The 16383-nt window shown below is 33.5% G+C and overlaps 1 protein-coding gene across 9 annotated transcripts in view; it reads left to right on the top strand.

Annotated features, from left to right (window-relative positions):
* SERTAD2 (SERTA domain containing 2) overlaps positions 1–16383 on the top strand; it is a 239777-nt gene that overhangs the window by 132593 nt on the left and 90801 nt on the right. The window contains exons 2-3 of one of the 9 annotated variants that reach the window (XM_031950576.1): positions 2904–3073; positions 7969–8183. The exons of 7 other annotated variants lie outside the window; for them this stretch is intronic. The gene's annotated coding sequence lies outside the window, so the exon portion shown is untranslated. Of the gene's footprint in view, positions 1–1953; positions 3074–7968; positions 8184–16383 lie in introns of those variants that run through there. One more of the 9 variants, XM_031950577.1, reaches the window with a different exon arrangement.

The raw sequence follows: 16383 nt of genomic DNA, 5'->3' as shown, positions 1-16383 counted from the left end.
GTTTTTCATCAGCGAATCCAGTTATCCCAACTGCAAAAACATTAAAGATAAGAAAAGAGGACCCATGTGGTAGTGCACCTTTCATTTGGCTTAAGATGATCAATACAGTTCATGGAGGCCAATTTGAAGAGTCAAGCTGAGCTTCAATTTGAACTCCTAAAGAAGAAAATTACCTTGCTTTTTTCATCATTGTCATGTGAACATAGAATAGAATTTTGACTCTTCCTGGAAGTATTTGTAGCTTTTTGTTCCAGCAATTTTACTAGGAATATTCTGTTACTATATTGTTCATTTTTGTTGTTTAGCAAAGGGCAACCAGGTTTTGTTTGCCACACTCTAACCATTTCACCTTTTTTCTCCCAAATACATTTGGCCAATGTATCCGTATGAAACAATTCTTTTCTACATGGCTTGCTCATACTAGAAAGAAAGTAATATAATGTTTCATGAGTTGAGTAGATTTAGTTTCCCTTAAGGCTAACTTTTAGAGAAAAGAGAACTATTTTATTTCACTGTTTTTTGAGGGGCCTGATCCTATCTTCTACTTTATAACCCAGATTTGGTATTTTCTAATGGACATGTGATTAACTTTGATTGACTTAAGTGTGATGCTAGAGGGAAAGTGTAGCTCTATGCTGACTTCAAGTACTCTTGTATGAGATGTATATCTTGACCAGTGGAACTAATTTGACTTTAGAACTATAAATACCATAAGTAAATTTGTAAATAGTACAAATTTAATTTCAACACATTGAAATATTTGTGGAGTCCAGTGAATGGTCACTTTTGAATTTTAAAGTCACTTTAAATTTCTCTCAGGAACTGAAGTATAAAAATTAAAAACAAAGCAAATTTGTATTATAGAATTAAGTTTCACCTTAGGCATAACAGAATTTTTAACACCTTTTTTATGGAAAAAAACCTCATACTACTAGTGCCTTGTGACAGAACCTTAGTAATCATTTTGATTCCTTCGGACAGATTTTTCAAAAGAAGTACATAGAGGACTGTTCAGATGATTTCAGGTCTTCATTGGGAATTGTACAACTAAACTCTGAAGACCTTTAAGAATTTGTCCTTACTGATTTGTGCTGACTCCAAATTAAGTTGAATTGATGGGGAATAAATAAATAATATGAAATAATCATAGATAACATTTTGCAAAAGAGATAATTTTTCCAACACAATGCTTTTATAATCCTGATTTTTCAGAAGAAAAGCAGGAACTGCTGCTAAAGCCAAATGAGCTGTATTGTGTGCCTAACAGACTTACGTGCATGAAATGTTCCTTCTTAAAACTCATGTAAACAGAAGTAGAGTTGTACTATAAGTTTCAAGGGGAAAAAATAGCTTCCAGTAGAGCAGGTAGAGGCAGAAGCTGAGTGATTTTTTTTCAGAAGGAGAGGTTGTTCTTTTTTTTTTTTTTAATTAATTTAGAAGATTAATTCAAATCAGTCTTCAGATACATGTACACACATGTCTTGGTTCTTGCCTGACTCAGTACAGGTCCTATTTAGCTCTCTAGCCCACCTTTTCCATTCGCTTATACCTTTACTTACAATCCCTTGAACTATTGAGCTGTATTTGGTTATAATTACATGACCTTGTCCTCGAGAGAAGTGTATATTGCAGCTTTGCAGAACTGATAATGAACTGGGTCAACTTTAAAAGAAAACATAGTTCATTGAGGAAAGTCTGTATAATACATTTCTCCTATCACAAAGTCTTATTGCCCCAAATTAAACCAGAAAATGTGGTAAGTTAGAAATTATTCATGTGACCTTATAAGAAGAGATACTAAAGGAACCTTCCCTTTCAACTAGCCATTTGTTCTCCTATATGTTAACTATTATTTTTTAAATTTTGTATCCAAATGATGGATTACCAAAATTAAATTTATATATCATTATAATGTTATAAAAACTTTTATTTTCTTTCATTTATACATTTCTAGATAGTGACCAAATTTCCTTTTTAAGAAGTAAATGATGGGAGAGGAGTAGGAAATTCCATAGCTTTCCTAGGCTCAGAACTGACTTCATGCCAGTCCTAAGACATAAAATAAAAAAATGGAATATTGCATGACATACATTTAAAATGTAAAGCAAACAATTTAATGTGTTAGTTGAAACTTGTTTTGGCATATACTCAACATTGATGTGTTTATCTTGATGATTTTAATTTTGTGTTATCCATGGCTAAAATAATGAATTTGCTCTCTGGAAAGGTCCTAGGTGATAAGTTTTAGAAGACAGAAGCTTTTATTTTGTTTTGTTTTTGGAAACTAGGTCTCTTGAATTCATCCAGGCTAGAAGTATATGGCCATTCATGGGCTTAATCCTAATGTTGATTGGTATGAAAGTCTTAACCTGCTCAATTTTTCCAGTCTGCGTGAATTTACCCTCTCCTTAGGCAGGTTGATGGCCTTTTGCTCCTGAGAGCTCACCATATTAGTGCCAGACATAGAGCAGATACCTAATTGGTCTTAGCCCTTTTGTAACTTTGAACTCCTAAACTCATGTAATCTATAACCCTCTGCCTCTCCTTATAGCAGAGTTAATGGGCATAGGCCAACATGCCGAGCCTATGAAGTCTACTTCATTGTATATAAAATTTTCTTTTTATGAAGATATATTAGAATTTAGTGAATATAGAAATTTTCTTCAGCTACTTTTAGTTTTGTATTAAAACAAAATACTAGCACAGTATTTATGAATGTTTTCATTAAACTTTCGTTAGCAACCTGAAGAATATGATTCACCATTCTTGATCATCTTAATATTTACTATGTGAAGAAATCCATTAGGAAATTAAATTATCTTAGCCTTAGGTAAAACATGATAGCTCACTTCAATCGATAAGTCAGGGAAAGACTAAGGTTGTCTATTTTTTTATCTTACTAGTTAGCTGTCAACAGTCAAAGGAATGATTCCTGTTGAAACACTTGAATCTCCTGCCCCTATCTCAAATTACATTGAGAGATGACAGATGGATGCATAACAGCAGAGGCACAGAATGACTACAGAATGGGACATGAACAAAGCAGAGCCAAAGTCTACTAAGATAGAGGAATGTATGTAATGACTCTTTGAGCATTATCAGTATTATCAGCCATGTAAAAATGTATTTGGAAGGGAGAAGAACTTGCCTGCCCAAACCCCTAATTTCTCATCTCTAAAATGAGAGAGTTAGACTAGATGATCTCTAAAGTACCTTCCAGTTCTAAAGCCTGTGCACCTCCCCACTATTTTGTTTGTATTTCTCATTCTTTGGATATTCTTCATGTACCATGAGAGACAAATGCATTTCTATATTAGTGGCACCCAATAAGGTGACAGGACAGGACAATAATTATCCTAAAAATGTTAGACTCTGGAGTAAAATAATTGAAAAGGGGCAAAAATGTATACATAGGTAACATTAAAATAACCATATTTAAATATTAGTGACTCTTTTAGTTTTCTGGGATATAATTGAGTACATAGAGGTTTGGATCCTGTACTACTAATTATATCCTTCAGCATGTAGTTAGGAATCATCTGGGAGGATGGAATGCATTTTTTATCAGGTGGTATAGATGACCAAAGGTGATGAAGTAGGAATGCAGATAAAGTACATCATCTCTCAGCTGTACTTGATCTTTAAAACCAAGGAAACAGTGTGAGTTCTGTAATTCCTTTGCCCAAATCTATATAAGAAGTCACCTGAGTTAGCATATATACTAAAAAAAAAAAAAAAAGATATTCCAATATAGTTGCAATGTATTTAAATTAGTATTTTGAATTATCTCTATACTGGCATGCTTTTAAATACTTTTGAGCCAAATGAATGTACATTTTTAATAGCTAAAGAACAGTGGCATCTTAATTTCTGGCTACAGAGATATTCAGTTGTCATTTATTAAGAATAATTCCTACACTATTCTTAGACATCATCCTTTATTTTAAGTAAGATGTGTCTTCATTAAAGTTATTATTGTCCTGTAGGGAAGTATACAATGAAATTTGTAAGACCTTTGTATTTCACAAGAATTCAAGTTCATTCAGTTCTTTTGTGTACTGATACATTCATAAACCAGAAAACAAATGAAGCACTCAACCACTACTATACAAATCATTCACTTTAAAAGGGAGAAACAAGGTCTGTGTCCCTTGCTTCTCTAATTCACATATCCTGTTCACTGCTCTTCCACCCATGTGGAACATATATGTAATCTTTCTCCAAGAAAGACACTGTTGAAGAAATATTTTTCTCTCTAGATGCCAGGCCCAGGAAGTCTTAAAGGATTCATGAAACAACTCCTTCTATCCTGGCTAAAGGGTAGAGGCTTGGAACTTTAAGATATCTTCTCCCTCTGGCTGAGTTGACAAGCATATGTCTGCTTCTTCAGGAAGTCTTAGTGGCTTGGCTGCTGCCATATCATGATCCAAGAATGCCAACTTTCAAGAATTCTTCTAGGTCACATGACAAGCAAACCATGGACCATAATGTATTTGTCCTGCTCCAAGGCAACCAGTATAGTTCCTAAGGGGTACAGGAAATATATTTGCATAGGGCTCAGACTCTATCTCTCCCTTCCCTAAGAAAATAGACCTTCTTCTGTGCTTTCTCTTTAGGAAAGGGAAAGCAGTCTAAAAATGACTGCAGTCTGCTTGGTCTTATACCCCCTATATAGGGGTCCTCAAACTTTTTAAATAGGGGGCCAGTTCACTGTCCCTCAGACTGTTGGAGGGCCGGACTATAGTAAAAACAAAACTGTTGTTTTGTGGGCCTTTAAATAAAGAAACTTCATAGCCCTGGATGAGGGGGATAAACGTCCTCAGTTGCTGCATCTGGCCCACGGGCGTGGTTTGAGGACCCCTGTATAGGCTTTGGCAAAGTGGTAACTGCCTCTTGAAATAAGAGGGCATCATCAGTCACTGGAAACAGATAACAATCACAGCATTGTAGATCTAGAACTGGAAAGAACCTCAGCTAAGATACTAATTCCATTACCTCATTTTACAAATAAGGTCCAAGAAAGCCTTTGCAATCTACAAAAATCACACAATACACATCAGAACCAGGATCTAAAGTCAGGTCTTCTTGACTTGAGAATTAGTACATTTTCCATTATACTATACTGCCTCTTACAGATGTGGGGAAGCATGAGAGTAGGCTATTACATATAAAGGTGTTTTCTTGGTTAGTTTTGAATGTGTGTGTGGCTGTTAATAAGTGATGATTGAATCAAGAAGTTATGTTGGAAAATAACTGTGACCTAAAAAAAAAGAAATTATTTTTAAAAATCCTTTGGCTATCTATTGAAGGGGAAAGAAACCTTTTAAAGCCTTTTGTAATCTAGTTTTTCCCTCCTTTTTCAATATTCTAAGAACTTAGTCCCTCCCCTTCCCCCAATATACTCTGAATTCCAATGATCCTGGCTTTCTTGCTTTTCTTCAAACCAGACATTCCATCTCCCATCGCCAGGCTTTTCACTGACTGTTCTCCATGCCTGGAATTCTCTCCTTCATTCTATTTCTTGACTTCCTTTAAGTCCTATAAGTCTAAGTGTAAGTCCCATCTTCTGCAAGAAACCTTTTCTATTCTCTGTGTCTTCCCTGAGACCATCTCCAATTTATCTTATGTCTTATGTGTATGTAGTTGTCTGCTGTTGTCTCTTTAGATTATACTGTGAGTTCCTTGACAGAAAGGATTGTTTTTGACCTTTCTTTTTATCCCCAGCACTTTGTACAATGCCTAGTATATAGTGGATACTTTTAATTCTTGTTGATTAACTTTTCCTTGATCATCTCCTACTTCCTAATCTTTATGTTCTCCTGCTTATAGGAAAGTATTGTTTTTAATTTCCAAATTTACTTATTTTGGAATATAACATCACAGAATCTTAAAGTTGCAGTAGATCTTAGAAACTATCAGGCTCAACCTGTACGTGAACAAAAATCCCTTTTACATTATATCCAACAAAGAATCATCTAGCCTTTCCTTGAAGGCCTCAAGTGAAGACCTCCCAAGGTAATCTATTACACTTCTAGATAGGTCTAAATGTTCCTTAAATCAAACTTGAATTTTCTTCTTTCTAGCTTCTATTCATGACTCTTGATTCCATCTGGTGGGGCCAAGCAGAATAAATTTAATCCATTTTCCATGTGATAACCTTAAGACAGCTTTCATTCCTCCTCAGCTTTTTTTCTTTTTTTGTATGTGAAACCACAAATCTTTCTTATATACATACATTTACACACATACATTTATTCTAACTTAAATTTCAGTTTAAAAGATTTATAGATTTAATTTTAAAAGCCCAACATGTGCATTTGATCACTGTCCTACTTGTTTTCTAAACTTCCCATTCTCTTTCATGGACTTTAGTGCTTTTTTTTTTCTTTTTGAGTGATTTGCTCAGGGTCATACAACTAGTAAGTGTCTGAGATCAGATTTGAACTTAGATTATACTGACTCCAGGACCAGCACTCTATATCCATTATACTATCTAGCTGCTCCCTTTCCAAACATTTAAAAAAAAAAGTTTTGGTGATCCTCTTTTTCCTTTTCCTTTTCTATCACTAATCTTTCTTTTTCTTTTCTTGTCAAATACCACTTGCTCCCACTTCCCCTAGTTTAAAAATAGAAACCTTCCATGAAACTAGTTGTAAAGAAAAAAACCTACATATTGGCTATGTCCAAAATGTTTATTTCAATTTGTCCCTAAGTTCCCACCTCTTTCCCCTCTATCTCATTGTCTTCTCATTTCCAGGCTAAATATCCATAGTGCTTTCAATACAGGTATATGACACGAGCTCAAAACCTTGAAATGAAACTTTGCTTTCCTGTGGATACTTTCCAGCTTATTTGTGTTATTCCTCATATGTAGACCCCAGAATTGAATACAACAATTCAAATGTGGTCTGACTTAGGCAGAGTACAGCAAGAATATGCTTATCTTAATGTAGCCTAAAACTTAGCTTTATTGGTTGCCATTTCACACTGTTTATTCATGGTAAGCTTTCAGATCACCTCAAAACTATAGATCTTTTTCAGAAAAAGTGCTGTCTCCCTTATCTTGTATTTGTAAAAATGATTTTTTAAGCGTAACATTGTGCATTTGTCTCTATTATATTTCAAATTTCATTTTATTCCGTTTACCCCAAAGTTCTGATAGCCTACCTGGATCTTTTTGAGTCCTTATTATCATCCATGTTTTAACTCTCCCTCCTAGTTTTGTACCATCTGCAAATGTGATAAACATTTTCCTTTAAGTCCTTGATAAAAATGTTAAAAACAGAACAAAATAAAATGGAGCTACATACTTACTCCTGGGTTATTATAGTACATACATTCTTTTAAGGTGACATCAATTTGTTCATTAACTATTTTTTGAATCTGGCCATTCCAACAATTATGAAATCTTCCTAACTCTACCATTCTTTTCCACTCCATTAATATGAAAGACTATGAAATACTTTTCTAAAATTCAAAGTAAACTAAAGCATTTCTTTCAGTTAATAGTTTATTAAACTTGTCTCAAAGGGAAATTAGGTTAATCTGACTTTATTTGTTTTGATCATACCATGTTGGTCATTTGTGATCTTACATATTCTGGATGTTTACTAACTTTCCCTTTAATTCTAACATTTTTCAGGAATCAAGTCAACTGGCACACCTTGATTTTCTTATTCATAAGTTGAAGATTCTTTTGTTCAAAGAATCCCTAAATGCCTGTATGTGGTTTCTTACCAACTGAAAAGAGAGAATTACATCTAAATTAGGAGGCACCAAAATATAATGAGAATAGTACTGAAAAGGGTATAAGAAAACCTGATCTTGAGATTTGACTCTGCCTCTTTCTAACTTTTGACACAATCTCAGCAAGGCTGTTTCCTCACTTTAAAAATGAAGACAATTATATTTACGTTATCTTACTCATATAGTTGTTGCTATATGTAAAAAAACTATTATTTTTTACAGATATCCTCCCACATAAAAATAATAGTTAATTCTTAATAATCAAGTTGGAAGAGACTGCAGAGACCATGAACTGGAATCTCCTCTGCAATATACCTGACAAGTAGTCATCTAACCTATATACATTTCATCATCTTGTATTCTGCCACTCTTCTACTACTAAGATCTTAAATATCCTGCCTCTGTCATTCCAGGAGTTGGCAAACTTAGGGCCAAAGGTAAGAATTTTTTTTTTTACAATTTTGAATTAGAAAAAAAAACTTTTAAAATGTTAAAACAAATTCTTAACTCACCAGCCAGTAACAAAAGGGAATAGAGGGAATATTTTACAAACTTTTGAAATCTATTAATTATCCTAGCTTTCATATGTAGATTTAATGGCCAGGTTATTATTAATTTCATCTAATGTGATGATAAACATTAAATAGGACAGAGACAAGAATAAATCTGAAGTATAGCAAACTGAAGATATTCCTTGAAGTTACTATTATTTACCACTTTTTGAATATGGCTATTTGGTCAATTCCAAATTCACTTCACAGTACTATCATCTATCTTGCACTTCGCCATCTTATTTATAAAGATCTTATGAAAAATGTTTGTCAAAACCTTACTTAAATTCAGATTTGCAATGTCTATAATATGCTTCTGATTTACCAGTTTAGTAACTGTCAAATAAGGAATCTCATGAGCTATTCTTGATGAACATATGCCAACTCTTAGTGATATCTGCTTCCCTTACTAAGTGCTTATAAGTCATCACTTCAATATTACATTCTTGAATAATATCAGATATTGAAGCCAGGCTCAGTGACCTATAATGTTGGAAAAAATCTATCATCTTCTCCTTATAAAAAATTAAATGAACACTTGCCCTTTATTCCTAGAGCACTTCTTCCATGTAGTGGCAACTAAGTGGCACACTGAATAGACTAGAAAAGACCTAGCTTCAAAACTGGCCTCAGATACTAACTAGTCATATGACTCTAGGTAAATAACTTAACCTCTATTTGCCTCAGTTTTCTCATCTGTAAAATGGGGATATTAATAGCACCCATTTCACTGTATTGTTTAGAGAAGCAAATGAAATAATATTTGTAAAGCACTTAACATAGTGCCTGGCACATACCAGACACTTAATACATACTTATTTCCTTCCTTCCTTCCCATTCTCCATAATTTTAAAAAAAATGATCAACAGAGGCTAAGCAGTTATATCTATATACCCTGAGATTTAATTCAACTCAATTCAAAAAGCATTTATTAAGTACCAGCTACATCCAAGGCATTGTGCTAGGAGCTGGGATACAAAGACAAAATGAAATAATAACTCTGCTCAAGAAGTTTAAATTAGACTGGGGAGAAGATATCAGATTCACCAATAAGTAAATACTAAGTTTATGCAAAATAAACACAGAGTAATTTTTAAGGGGACTGAGAGAACTACCAATCTGAAGGATCAGGAAAGGCCTCTTCTAGGGATTTGAAGAGGTGAGAGTGAGGAAAGATGCTATTTCAGGCATGGGACAGAGGCACTGGGTTGAGATATGGATTGCCATTTTGGGGGAACAGCAAGTATGCTGGAGTAATGTGGAATGCTTCTGGAAAGGTAGTCTGGAGCTAACTTTTTAAAAGAAATATGGAATCACTGGGACAGGGAAATGACATGGTCAGACCTGTGCTTTAGGAAATTATTATGGAAATGAAGTGAAGATTTGATTGGAGAAAGGTAAAACTAAAAATAGGAACACCAAAGAGTCCGTTGTGGTCTAAATAAGAAGTGCTAAGGACCTGAACTGGGGTGTATAAAAGGAGATAATGAGATAGCTGCTGTGTATTTAAAATTGATAAAATCTGGCAAATAATTGGATATGGAATTGAAGAAGAGGAAAAAGTCAAAATATTTCTCCTTCCCCCTCTTCCCCATCCCAAGGTTGTTAACATGGATCTGCTAGAAGGATGGGGCTTTCAACAAAATGAGATGTTTGAAGGAATGATGACTTTAGGGGAAATGATAATAAAGTCTGTTTTTGAATTTGAGATACTACTGCTGGATTGGAGTTTAGGATATGAGGTCTGGATAAATAGATTTGGAAGAAATCATTGTACTTGAACTCATGAAAAGATGACTTAGGATGGAGCCTTGGGAGTCAAACAATCTCTACTTAGTGAATGGGAGTTGTGTCTATCAACTATCAAACAAGACTAAGAAGAGTGGTCAAACCAATGGGAGAACCAGGAGAGATCAATATAATACATTTGGAACAGAGATTATCTAGGAAGAGGTGGTCAGTAGTCTGAAGGACTACAGAGAAGTCAAAAGAGTTGAGGAATAGGAGAAATCCATTGTATTTAGCAATTAATTTTTGATTGATGAATAGATGAAGAATATGACTTGCTGGGGCTAATTAACATAATACAATTGGATACTGTCTTCGCCCTTGAATCATAGGAAACTTACTGTTGCCCCTTTTCCTAAAGAGATTAATTTTCTTCATGTCTCAAATTGGGGTAATACAAATGGCTCAATTTAATCTTTGCTTATATCTTATAGAACTTCTTTTCTCAAAAAAACTTTGCTTTGGTAATGAGAGCTTACGTGCTTGATCATCATGATATTTTTTAGGAACTTTCTTTTACTATGTTTTTCTATTGACCACAATAGGACTAAAGATGAAATGCTAGACTAGGAAATAGCTTTCATAGGGAGGAATTTTCCCAAGACCAAACCAACTTTTGTCTTAAATGCCATTCAAGAAAGAGGTCTTTACTACCTGAGCATATGTCAGTCTTCTGCATAAGACTATATTTATTTTTTAAATATTCTGAAATGGCTTAAAATATTATTTTAAAGCGCAAAGGTTCTGAGATAATTTTCCTGCCCCTTTCTGACAAATCTATATTTAATTCTGAAGAATTTCATATTCATTTCTTATACATTCTTTTATTTTTGCTTCCCCAAATAAAGGATCTTGCCTATTTGTTTTTTCAAACTCTAGATAGAAGAACAATGTAAACAGACTTCCAAGCCTTTCTCAGACGTTTATAAGCTTTTTGATCATTAGATCATAAAAACAAGGGTGAGCTGGAAGAGACTTCATAGATAAAGGTTCAACCCTAATATTTTAGAAATAAGGAAACAGGCCAGGGAAGTAAAATAATCTGCACAGGGTCACACAGGCAGTATCCAAGTTGAGATTTGAACCCAGGTCCTATAATTTCAGAGCTAGTTCTTTTTCACTGCAATTTAATCACTCTTTATTTACTTTAATTACCATCTTACCATCTTTGATTACCATTAACCTCATCTTACTATATAGTTAGATGAGCTTTTTTTTTTTCTTTTTAGAAAAGGAAATGAATGAAAATACTGGTGTATCTGATTATACTCTGATACTCTGATGGGCTCTGATTCAAGCCCATCTGTTCCATGATCCCCCCCCCCCATTTAATAGTATTTTGTTTTTTTCCCCCAATTACATGTAAAGATACTTTTCAACATTCATTTTCAAAAGTATAATAAATAGGGGTAATAGTTGTCAAAAACTAGGATGATAACTGTGTAAATAGAAGAAAATGGCTGTGGGAGATGTTTATGGATTTAGGATTAACAACTGGTTGGATGTGGAAGTTAAGAAAGATCAAGGTCAACTTCAAGTTTGTGAATTTGTTTAATCTGAAGAATGGTGATAATCTCAACAGTAGTAGATACATATGTTATATTTCTGACATGTTTGATTAATATTCATTCTGAATAATTTCTCTTTCCTCAACTTTCATGACACTATTCTCTCCTTTTTATTTTCATTTTCAGTCTTGATGTATAGGTCATGACACAGGTCATGTTATTGATAAAAGTTCTTTTGAACAGTTTGGCAAGCTACTGACTGAGGACCAAATCCATCCTGCCACCTGTTTTTGTATGGCTCCAAGAGCTACTACGGACGACTCCCAAAACTCTAGAGACAAGAGGGGGAACAAAAGTGTATTACAAATAACATCTATTTTAAAAAAACAACATTCCTGTGTTATTATTCACATTTTTACAGATAAGTAAACTAAGACTTGGAGAGTTAAAGTGACTTGTTCATGGCCACACAGTTAGTCAGTAGTAGAATTAGAATTCTGACCCAGGGCTTCTGACTCATAATTCAATGATTTTGCTTTCATACCACAATTGACTTTTAAACCCTGTTGGCTTTAGATGCTTTACCAATACTATAATTATAATTATAATACTACTAAATTTATGCTTTATCAATACTATAATTATATATATATACTATACTATATATACTATTATATACTATAATTATAGTTATAATACTACAATTACAATACTAATCTAAATAAGCTCATACTTATCATTTTCTTATTATAAAAAAAACTTATTTAATTTGGTAAAGTAAAATGCGTGCTTAAAACCTCTCTTCCAACAAGGTAGTTTTCATTTACAACAAAAGCATTCAAAATATCTTAAAAGGTCTAAGATTATTGTGGAAGTCAATGAATCTCCAATCATTAATCTGAGGCAAGGAACAAAATATGGAGACATATGCTTACCAAAGGTGTTCACTGCTGTTGTTAGGAGACAAAATAGAGTCCAAATTGAGAAGTGTTATCCTACAAATGGCAAAGTCTTCAAGATGCTACTTTTGGGGTAAAATATTGTTCTTGTTGGCTCAAGGTATCAAGTTTTGCAGAGCTTCTGAGGGAAAAAAACTGTCCACACAAGAAACAGGAAATAGATGAAAAGGATCTGTTTTCCAGATTTGTGCAGTTTGCCTATCAAAAGATACAAACAATTCAAATACATAGTGATTTGGCCTCAGAATTATATGTGTAGAAGGTAGTAGACTGATTTTTTAAAAACCTGGACTTACATGAGCTGTAAGCAGAGTGAAGTGAGCAAAATCAAGAAAACTTTGTCAATAATAATAGCCATATTGTATGATGAACAACTATAAATGTCATAAGGACATAATGAAAAATGTTATCTGTCTCCAGAGAAAGAATTGAGGCATCTGAATACAAGTCAAAGCTTCCTCCTTCTTCTCTCCTTCCTTATTTCTCCTCTTTCCCCTCCCTCCTTTACTTCCTTCCTTCGCTTTTTCCTTCCTTCCTTCCTTCTCTGCCTTATTCCCTCCCTCCCTCCTTCTCTCTTTTCTTCCTTCCTTCATTGCAGGTAACTGATTTTAAAATGTAGTTGAGTTCTAGTGGATATAAATTTAATTTATAACAAAGGTATTTCCTGGGAAAACTTCCATTGAAGCTAATAATGTTATATTTTATTTACAGAGTTGTTTCAGTTGTAGGGATATGAGGAGAGGGCTCACTGGACTTGTTGATAATTGGCAATAGTATGTTAAACTATGAATTTTAAGACAAAAACTATGCAGACTATAAGCAGTAGAATATTCATGTAGATGTTTGTGAAGTATGAAAAATGGATGGGAATGGAATAGACAGAAGAATAAGAGAAGATAATGAGTCTATTTGTTTGTTCAGTATAGTGAAAAGAGCATGAAGTGGAACTGGACAGCCAGGTTTGTCAATAATTATCTGGATGACCTTGGTCATATCACTTTATCTCTTAGGGCATTAAATTTCTTCATCTTTAAAATGAGGGGATTGGGCTATATGATTATTAAATGTACTGTGTAATATTTTGTGATCTTTGGAAACAGAGTTTGACTAAAGTAATTGGGAGAAAATATCATTCTACATAACCTTAAGCAACAGCAAATTTTTCACTTTCTTTTTCTCCAACTGCCTTTTTTTTCTTCCTCTGAACCCTCATTCTTTTGTATATTAATAGTTATTACAAACACATTGACTTTGTGCAGAAAATCCATCATCCAATAAACTATTCCAGTTTTATTCTAAAAACAAAATGCTCTTTACCTCTGACTAAAAAACATCATAAATTACTGTTTTAAGTTTCAGAAAGGCAATGATTAATACCTTAATCCTTTTGGAAAGCTTTTTTTTTTTTAAATAAACTTTATAAAGTACAGTTAACACTTGGTCAGATAACTGTTCTATTTTACTTTTTAAAAATTATAATTCATCATTATTAATGTTTTTAGTCTGGATTTATGACTTTATTGATACATGGAACTCCTCATGTAGAAATTCCATCTACCAGTGCACAAAAGTAACTCTCTACCAATGCAGAAAGGTAATTTAAAGCAGTGGTTGAAAAACTTTTTCTATAAAGGACCAGATGGTAAATATTTTAGGTCTGTGGGCCAGAAGGCAAAAAATTGAGGATATTGTGTAGATACTTTTATAACATAGGACAGCCAGGTAGCCTAGGGGATAGAATGCCCGTCCTAAAGTAAGGAAAACTCATCTTCCTGTGTTCAAATCCAGCCTCAAGTATTAGTTTGTGTCACCATGGGCAAGTCACTTACCCTCATTTTCCTCATCTATAAAATGACCTGGAGAAACAAATGACAAAATGTTCTAGTGTCTTTGCCAAGAAAACCCCAAATGGAGTCATGAAGAGTCAGATGTTACTGAAAATGGCAGACAAACAAGCTCATATGACAAGAGAAAAAAATTAATTTCTACACATTTTAACTGATAAAATTCAAAATATAATAATAATTGAATATAATTTTTTATGATGCAGGTCTGCTAATGAGAAGAATGAAATGCGGTTTTGGGGGAATAATATTTCACTCAATTGGGGCTCAAAATTAATGTTTTATATTATTAAGTTAGTTGGAGATGTTTGTAATGCTGCATTTTTATGAGATTTTATATTTTTATCTTTAAAAAGTCTTTTCACACAGAGAAACATTGCCAAATATTGATATTAGTCTTTGATCATATGATTTTAATGGCACATATTCATCTCTTGGAAGGCATTTATAAAATTCTGTTAGAGATTTCTCTTTATATTTGCAAATTAGCAATCATATTACAGATTTGCCACTTCCAAATGAAGGTTATGTGAAAGGTCCTCAATTGCACAGTTAAATGGATTTTGAAAAATGAAAATTTATTTTGCACTTGCATTGAGATCTGAAAAATGCTGCTAGAACTGTAATTTGAACCTGATAAATATATCTGCTGCAAATTTGTGAGAATACAGACCTTTTCTTGTTAAAACTTTTGACAGAATCAGAAGTATATAAAGCAGCTTGACAATTTTTGTAATTTGAATAGCATTAGTTATTATCAAATTGACCTTACTGAAGTATGTTTAAGTTTTCCTTGTAAATGCTATTTTGCCTCATAATTTTAGATTGAATTCATTAAGCAACATGAATTCTGTAGCAAAAACTAATTTCCAAAGCTATTCAGTATAATAGTGGTTAAGGGCACTTATTTAGTGCCCTTTCCCATTCAGGAAAATTTCAGTCTCAGCCTTGCGCTAAAAAAATTATAATAAAATTTTTTTCTCATGTTTTTTCATGATGGTTATGCATTGATACATACATACATACATATATATATGTTATGGTATTGAGATGTGAATGGCACTTAAAACTGCTATTATTATAGCAGTTTATATTATATTATAGATCACTGCAATTTGTAGTGAGTACACTGAGCAAAAAGTAGTGTGAAGTGAGGAGAATACCACATACTGTCTGCCACAACTATTCCACTCTGTCCCAGAATGAATGTAGCCATAGACAACATATAAATGAATGAATGTGGCTGTGTTTTAATAAAATTTTATTTATGGAAAATGAAATTTGAATTTATATAATTTTCATATGTCACAAGATAATCTTTTTTAACCATTTAAAAATGTAAAAGCAATTCTTGCTCAGTCTGAACAAAAACATTTGACAGGCTGGATTCGACCCTTGTTTGTTGCTTGCTGACCTCTGGTTTAATCTTAAGAGCTGCTTGGGAACTGAGAAGACTTGCCCATAGTTACATAGCTAGTTTGTACAAGAAGTGGAATAGAACTGAGATCTTCCTAATTTTAAGACTGATTTTCTAACATATGCATGCTCTCACTCAATGAGTTTTTACTATGAAAATTAGCAGTATCATGGCCCTGGTAAAGAGATCCCACATTAAAGAAAAAGTACTTGATAGAAGATGGAATGTTATAAGTAAGGAACAACAAAAAATCCAGTTTGGCTAGATCATAGGATGTAGGAAGGAGAATACTCTCACAGAAGGCTAGAGAAATAGATTGGGACCTGTTTTTATGAGCTTTGAAAACCCAATTGAGGAGTTTATCTTATTTTAGAGTCAATAATGAGGGAGAAAATCATTTGGCATCTGGGTGGAGGATGGATTGGAATGGAGGGAGAAGAGGCAAGGGAAATAATTAGGAATCTATTTTAATAGTCTAGGTGGGAGATGATGATGGCTTGAACTAAAATTTAGCAGTTATAGGAGATGTAAGATGAGGACCAAATTTGGCAGTTGATTGAATATGTCTGT

This window comes from Sarcophilus harrisii, chromosome 2, assembly GCF_902635505.1.
Source record: "Sarcophilus harrisii chromosome 2, mSarHar1.11, whole genome shotgun sequence".
In the NCBI taxonomy this organism is placed as follows: Eukaryota; Metazoa; Chordata; class Mammalia; order Dasyuromorphia; family Dasyuridae; genus Sarcophilus; species Sarcophilus harrisii.
The sequence above is the reverse complement of the archived record's forward strand: the minus strand, read 5'-3'. Positions and strand labels throughout refer to the sequence as shown.